This window comes from Ambystoma mexicanum, chromosome 5p (assembly GCF_040938575.1).
Source record: "Ambystoma mexicanum isolate Mex_15411 chromosome 5p, UKY_AmexF1_1, whole genome shotgun sequence".
Taxonomy (NCBI): Eukaryota; Metazoa; Chordata; class Amphibia; order Caudata; family Ambystomatidae; genus Ambystoma; species Ambystoma mexicanum.
Window position 1 is genome coordinate 217948049 of NC_090930.1, and position 7076 is coordinate 217955124.

Genomic DNA, 7076 nt, shown 5'->3' on the forward strand with positions numbered 1-7076 from the left:
ACTCTGCTACCTCACTTTGCATGTTTAGTTGGTAACCTCCTCCTGACTGCCCTGTAAGCTCATCTATGCCTGTACTGTCAGCTCTCGTTATTATGTACTAAATTAAGTAATTTCTCTACTCACCTTTACCTTTGGGTTTTTTTTGGCATTATGTGCTAATATGACTCCATTTAGGTATTCAGTAAATACCACTAGATTTGGTCTTTCTTGACATCGGGCTTGCCCCCCTTCACGGGGTTGTCCGGATGCCGATACATAAGCGGCATGTTTTGCTCCCCGTTCCGAGATGGCGGAGAGCCGTAAATCAGGTGACCTTGCACGCACACGTACGCGCGCGTCACACGTGACGTGACGCTATATACCATTTAAACTCGAGTATGGAGTCTTACAGTCGCATAGCGCTGGAGATGATTGATGTGAACCTACTTACGGACAGTATATTGCGAGCACGCGTTTTTCGCATGAGGTAAGAACAATGAAAGAGAAGCCTGGTAGTCGCAAGACACGGACGATCATACGTCTCTGAATCCTTTCCCCCTTCTGACCCAGTAGGCATTAGAACTACCGGCACACGTAGAGTGAGAACTCATTGGGAAAGTGGAGTCTCCCACGCGCAGCGAGTGACACCAAGATACATCTTGAAAACTCCTAAATCGGTAAGGCGGGTGAAAGATATTATGCAGTGTTCTAATCTCATTAAGTGATAATGATTAAACTTAGGGAAATGTATTTCCTTTTTCTTAGAATTACACGGCTGAAGGGCGAAGTCAGACAGCAAGAACAGCCATTTTGGTGACACAGAGAGGAATGCCTCTCGCAGAGGGCGGATGTAGTGTACAGACCGCCCAATATTTTGGCGAATGAAGCCATGTCTAGGTAAACTTTGATGAAGTTTGAATCACGAGTTACCCTGTGTTCAGAACATTCAATAACACTGGTTGAGGAAAGGATGTAAACTTTGGGAAATGTTGATATAACAATCACATTGGCTATAAGTGACATATATGAAAATACTCAGAGAAAGACTGAGATATGCGAAATACAAAGAGACCGCATGTTAAAGAAATGAGATGTGAGTGGTGTACAAAGATACCATTATGTAATATATCCTTTCACTGGTATTAGAAATTAGAGATGAAGTTGATAGAGATCCAATGTATGAAATGTCATGTTTTAAGTTACATTACCATGTTTTTAGAATGTTTATATGTTTTTATTTTCTTGTTTTTTTAGAATTATTGGAACTATGGCTGGTAGCACGTAATGTTACACGTGATACACTGGAAAATACAAGTGCCCTGAAGACAGAACCAGCAGAATATGTATTGGGGATGATTCCGTATATGTATTTCTGTAGCAATTTAGATTTATGCTGGTCCTAGAAACACATGAACACAGTGTTGGCACACTCTCCTTGCCCATGTAAAATTAGGAAGGGCATAAATAATGTCATTGAGGGTTAACACACAGACCCCCTAGTGGGGTGCAGCAAGGGTTTTTTGGTATATGAATTCCTAGTCCAGATAGACAAGTCATATATAAACAGAGGAATGAATTCCAAATGGTGTTGTTGTATAATTGTTTTTAGTACAATAATGTTGAGTACAATGTGTTGTTGAAAAATTAAAATATGTATATTTTTTGATAAACTACATGGTTATTCGCCCTTCTTTTGAGTAGGGGGTTATCATGACCTGATGCATTGGTATCTGTGAACACTCGCTCTTAGTGAAAAGGATAGGAAGCTGGTTTGTGGGAATTTGCTGTTTTGATATTTAATTGTCCTCGCCCACCCAGCCCCTAAAAAGAGGACTATCTGTAGCTCATAAGGATGGAAGAACATCTTACTCTCACTCCATTTCCTTAACAACAGTGCCTTACATGTAACTTGAAAGTCAAACTTGAGTGCATTCTGCATTTAACTTGAAAGTCAAACTTGTGTGTATTCTGCATTTAACTTGAAGGTCAAACTTGGGGGTATTTTGTATTTAACTTGAAAGTCAAACTTGGGTGTATTTTGCATTTAACTTGAAAGTCAAACTTGGGTGTATTCTGCATTTAACTCTGCCCATTGATTGTAACCTACTATCCCAGTGACTATTCCATACCACTGTATTTGCATACTCCTCCCTCTGCCTCCTCTCTCTTCCCACCAATGGTGATTTCTGTTTCTCCCATGTATTCCAACTGCTTCGCCATCAACTAGCCTTCCCTTCTCACTAAGTCTGGAAAGAAGAAGTTTAAAAAGGATATCTTGGCCTATAACCTGGATCTCCCTATCGCTGATACCTATTCCAGCGCCTCCTCCAGACAGACCCTCACTGACATTCTCTTTGTCGTTCCTTCACCGGCTCTATGGACCCTGCATATGATCTATGTGCTCTGTCATGTCTCCTCCTCTCCCATTAATGGTGGCGCTTGCTGGGAAGTTCTCATGGCTTCCTTTGACTCCTCCAGAGTCATCCTAAATGTCTATTTCAATGGCACTGTTATGGTCCAAGGTCCTCAGGCCAATCACCTCCTCTTTGATAGCGTTTCCCTCACCTCATCAACTTCCTTTCATCTCCGGCTGTCCCTTCCTCTCATTCCTTGGCTACCTTGCCCACTCCTCCATCCTCCTCTGCCCCACTTCTGGCTACCTCTACTCCGCAACAGGACATACCTCTGATCTGTACCCCTCCCCGGACGTTCTTTAACACTGGCAACCTTCTTCATCTTGCCACTCTCAACTCTCGCTCTGCTGTCAAATACTCCTCTGACATCTGCCACCTCCGCGAAGAACTTGACCTTGATGTCCTCGGTCTTACTGAGACATGGTTCACGGCTAGCTCTGACACAAGCTTTGACACTCTCCTCCCTGATGGCTACAAGATCCTCTCCGCACCCAGATCCACCCATCCAGGGGTGGTGTAGCCCTGATATTTCCTGAGTGGATTCCTGCCACCAACATTCCCACTCAGATCTACCCCTCTTTCGAATGCCTTGTCTGCAGGCTCTCAATCTCTCCTAACCACTCTCTTACTGTTGCTACTCTCTATTTGCCCCCTGGTCAAATGACCTATTTTCTCTCTGAGTGGGCCGACCTCTCCTCCTCCCTCCTGGCCTCAACCACTCAACTACTCATCCTTGGTGACCTCAACATCCATCTCGATTCTCCCTGTCCCTCATTTTTGCTTTTTCTTGACCTCTGTGATTCTCTCTCTCTCTCTCTCTCTCTCTCTCTCTCTCTCTCTCTCTCTCTCAATCTATCCTCCCTTTTGGCCGACGCATTCTGCAGGTCACACACTCGATGTATTGATCTCCTCTGGCCTCCCCCTCTTTTTCCCTCTGACCACTCCTCTCTCCTGGAGTGAACGCTGCCTCCTCTCCTCTCATCTCTCACTCTCTTTCCCCCAAACCAAGGCTACTCTAACACGGTCACCTACCTTCTCGAACATCCGGCCCATTAAGCGTGTGTCATTTGAGGCTTTCACTGCCACCTTCTCTCCCCCTCCTCCCCTTCTAGCTTACTCACATCCTGACACAGATCTATTCCTTCTCTACTCTTCTATCTCTGATACTCTTGATACGCTGGCCCCTGTCATGAGAATCCACTTGAAGTCCAAAGCCAAGAGAAATTCCTGGTTTGACTCCGACCTAGCAACACTCAAAAGTAAGTGTAGAAGGGCTGAGAGGAAATGGAGGGCTTCTTGTTCATCCTCTGAAAAACGGATCTGTCACCTGCTCCAAAGCCAATACTGACTCTCTGTCCTCACCAAGAAGCGAGTCCACATTCAAGCCTGTGTCTCGGCGGCATCTAATAATTCTGCCGAACTCTTTAAAATCTGCAAGGAGCTGGCCAACCCTGCTGCATTATCTACCCCTCCTGTCACCTCCCAGGCTCTTTGCAATGGCCTTGCCTCTCACTTTATCTCAAAAACCCAGGACATCCTGTCCACCCTCTCCTCCCCTTCCCCTCTTCCCCCCTCTCCATCAGTGCTTGCTGACCCTTCCTCAGCCACCCCCCAGGCCCTTTCTCATCCTTTCCTCTTTTCTCCCCGAAGAGGTCACTAGACAAGTCTGATCTATGAAAGCCTTGTCAAAACAGGTTCATCCCTGTTCCTCTAAAACCATCAAGGACCACATTTCCAGCCTCGCTCCAGCTCTTGATGATTTTTGCAACCACTCAGGATACTTCCCCTCCCCTCTGAAGCACTCCATTGTGCATCCTGTTCTCAAGAAACCCACAGCTGATCCTTCCTGTCCCGATAGCTATCACCTAATTTCCATTAATCCCTTTCTGGCCAAACTTCTGGAAAAGCTAGCCATCTCCCATCTGTTACATGGACGCCTGCCATTCGGGCCTGAACTCAGATCAGAAACTATTCCATTTCTTGTAATTTCGCTTTTCCCATTCAAATTATTTCTATAAGTAATTTCAATCAAGAGTTTGTCCTGCAATTGTAACCTAACCAATTTTTGATGCACAAGAGTTCAACTTCTCATCTGCACATATTGTAATTCAGGATGGTATATATCTCACAACATATTGTTATCCTTGCACAGTATAATGTTCATCCGCCTTCAGCAAGGGCAGTGCACAATTTGTAATTGGGCCAATCAGAATCGAAATTTTAACCAAATTGAACAGAATTTTATTTTCAGTATACATATCTAATGTTGATCTTTAGCGACAATCACTATTGAAAAAAAAACAAGTGAAAACACACTTCATTTACAACATAAACACAAACAGATTCAATTTGGGGAATCTAGACCCCAACGCGATTAATAATAATAATTAGGCTTTTATATAGCGTTACAAACCCTCAGGTATCCGAGCGCTGCTTATTATTACCCACGGTGTGTGGTGCTCATTTATCGACCTCGGAAGGATGAAACGCTGAGTTTAGCGCTGCCGGGATTCGAACCTGCGTTAACAGGCTCTGCACGGGTGTCAAAGCGAGCGCTCTACTCGCTGTGCCACTTGACCGGCTATTCAAACCGAATCGCGTTAACATTTCCAAGATGGCCAGCGCACGCATACGTAGGACGTCATCGCGTCATTTCACGTGATGATGTCATCACGCATTGTATTAAGCACCCATTTTGGAAACCAATGCATGGCAATCGTACCATCCACATCCTCCCAAGCGGACAAATTCTCCTAAAGATGTAAACATTCAAAATAAGTGCATGGACACTTCTTTTACCTTGAAATTCTGAGCAATCTGAATGAACCAATAGGGTCATTCAGCAGCATTATTCAGTATGGATTATTTTCAGGAATGTCCTATAACTAGAAATCTAGAACTCGAAACAATGAGCAAAGCCTTATCATCCCCTGTGTGAACTCCAATACTTTTTTATACATTATCAGAAGTCAGCATTAAGTGACTACAACCCTTCACCATTGAACTTATTGTCAAATTGAATCTATACATGATTTATAAGGGTATGCTCTGTCTTTTGCATTTAGGCTGTGATTAACCTACACCAATGCAAGGGGTCATTTGCATAAATCATTCAACACAATGAATTTTTATCAAGAGTTCTAAAAAAGATTGATTTATTGTTAACAAATCCGAGCATAATTGTTAAACATACTTTCTGAAGAACACCATTTACCTCCTGAGTAACCGCTTGCAACAAAAAGCGGGGAAACACCTGTCGAGGGAACACGCATCTATTTAATCTTATCAACAAACCTTTAAAGACCTTGACAAACTGCAATTCAATCAGAATTTGAAATCACAAGTTTTTGACAAACAGTGAAATGTAACTAGTTTGACAATACTACAACAAGCAAATGCAAATAATCTTCAAGAAATGTATTGGAACTGCACCAATTTGGTAATCAATTATAATCTTTGACAACCAGTGACTCTTAAACTAGATTGTCATAGAGACCTTCTTTAAACCAGTGTACCTTACTGATTTTTCAACTTCTTTCTTTGTCAAATATAATTTAAATTGAAAATGCTTTGATGATTTACAACCAAGTATTCTTTTGTATCTTTGTAAGCAGAAGCGCAACCGAGGATCTTGCAATTTATTCCCATCCACCAGCTTAACCTACATTCTGATTCTGTTGGCTGTCTCCGTGACCACCAGTCTGGCTTCAGAGCTGCCAGAAGCACGGAAACTGCTCTCCTGAACATTTGTGAAGATCTGCTCTCCAACCTCGACTCTAACATTCTCTCTTTCCTCATCCTACTCCAAATCTCTTCTGCCTTTGACACAGTCAACCATACCGTCCTGCTCAACTGTCTCCATGATAACCTGGGTATCACTGATCAGGCTCTGGCCTGGCTGACCTCTTTCCTCTGTGATCGACCCTCCCAGGTCATACTGGAGTTCTTCCTCTCTTCTGTCTCACTCTCTACCTGTGATGTTCCCAAGGGGTCTAACCTCTCGCACTTGCTTTTCAACCAATGCAACTATCGCCCGCTTCATTGCCATTGTCTGCTCAAATTTACAGTGTTACGCTGATGACACTGAACTCATTTTCAGGCTGCCCTCGGCCACCTCCTCTCCCTCTCTCCTCTGATTTCCTAACTGCCATTCAAGATTGATGTTCTGCCAATGATCTTTGTCTGAATGCCAGCAAGACTGAGGTCCTCCTCATCGGCATACCTTCTCCATCTTTTCCCCTCACTCTCAGGCCGGCCGTCCTTGGCCCTCTTATTACCCCCACCTGCGAGGTTAAGAACCTCGGGGTCATCTTTAACTCCACACTTTCCTTCTCCGCCCACATCTCTGAGGTCTCTAAAAAGACAAACTTCCTACTGCACCTCCTCAGGGGTACTTTGCCTTTCCTCTCCTTCCCTCAGAAGTTCACTGTCTCCCAAGCTCTGGTTCTCTCTAGGTTGGACTATTGTCACCACCTCTTTCTAAATCTACCTGTCTCTATTCTCCACCATCTGTAACTAATCCAGAACAGGACTGCAAGACTTGTTTTGGCCTCAAGCCCTGGGATCATATCTCTCCAGCTCTGAAATCTCCCCATTGGCTCCCTGTGGATGCAAGGATTACATTTGAAACCCTGTGCATTGTCCACAAGGCTTTCTGGGGCCTGGGTTCAAAATACCTTCATC

The 7076-nt window shown here is 43.9% G+C and overlaps 1 long non-coding RNA gene across 4 annotated transcripts in view; it reads left to right on the top strand.

The window, feature by feature from the left end:
* Positions 1-1652, top strand: part of LOC138480870 (uncharacterized) — a 213673-nt gene extending 212021 nt beyond the window's left edge. For all 4 annotated transcript variants that reach the window (XR_011274148.1, XR_011274149.1, XR_011274150.1 and 1 more), the window contains one exon: positions 1234-1652. This is a non-coding gene — a long non-coding RNA (uncharacterized lncRNA). The remainder of the gene's footprint in view (positions 1-1233) is intronic.
* Positions 1653-7076: the final 5424 nt, after the last annotated feature.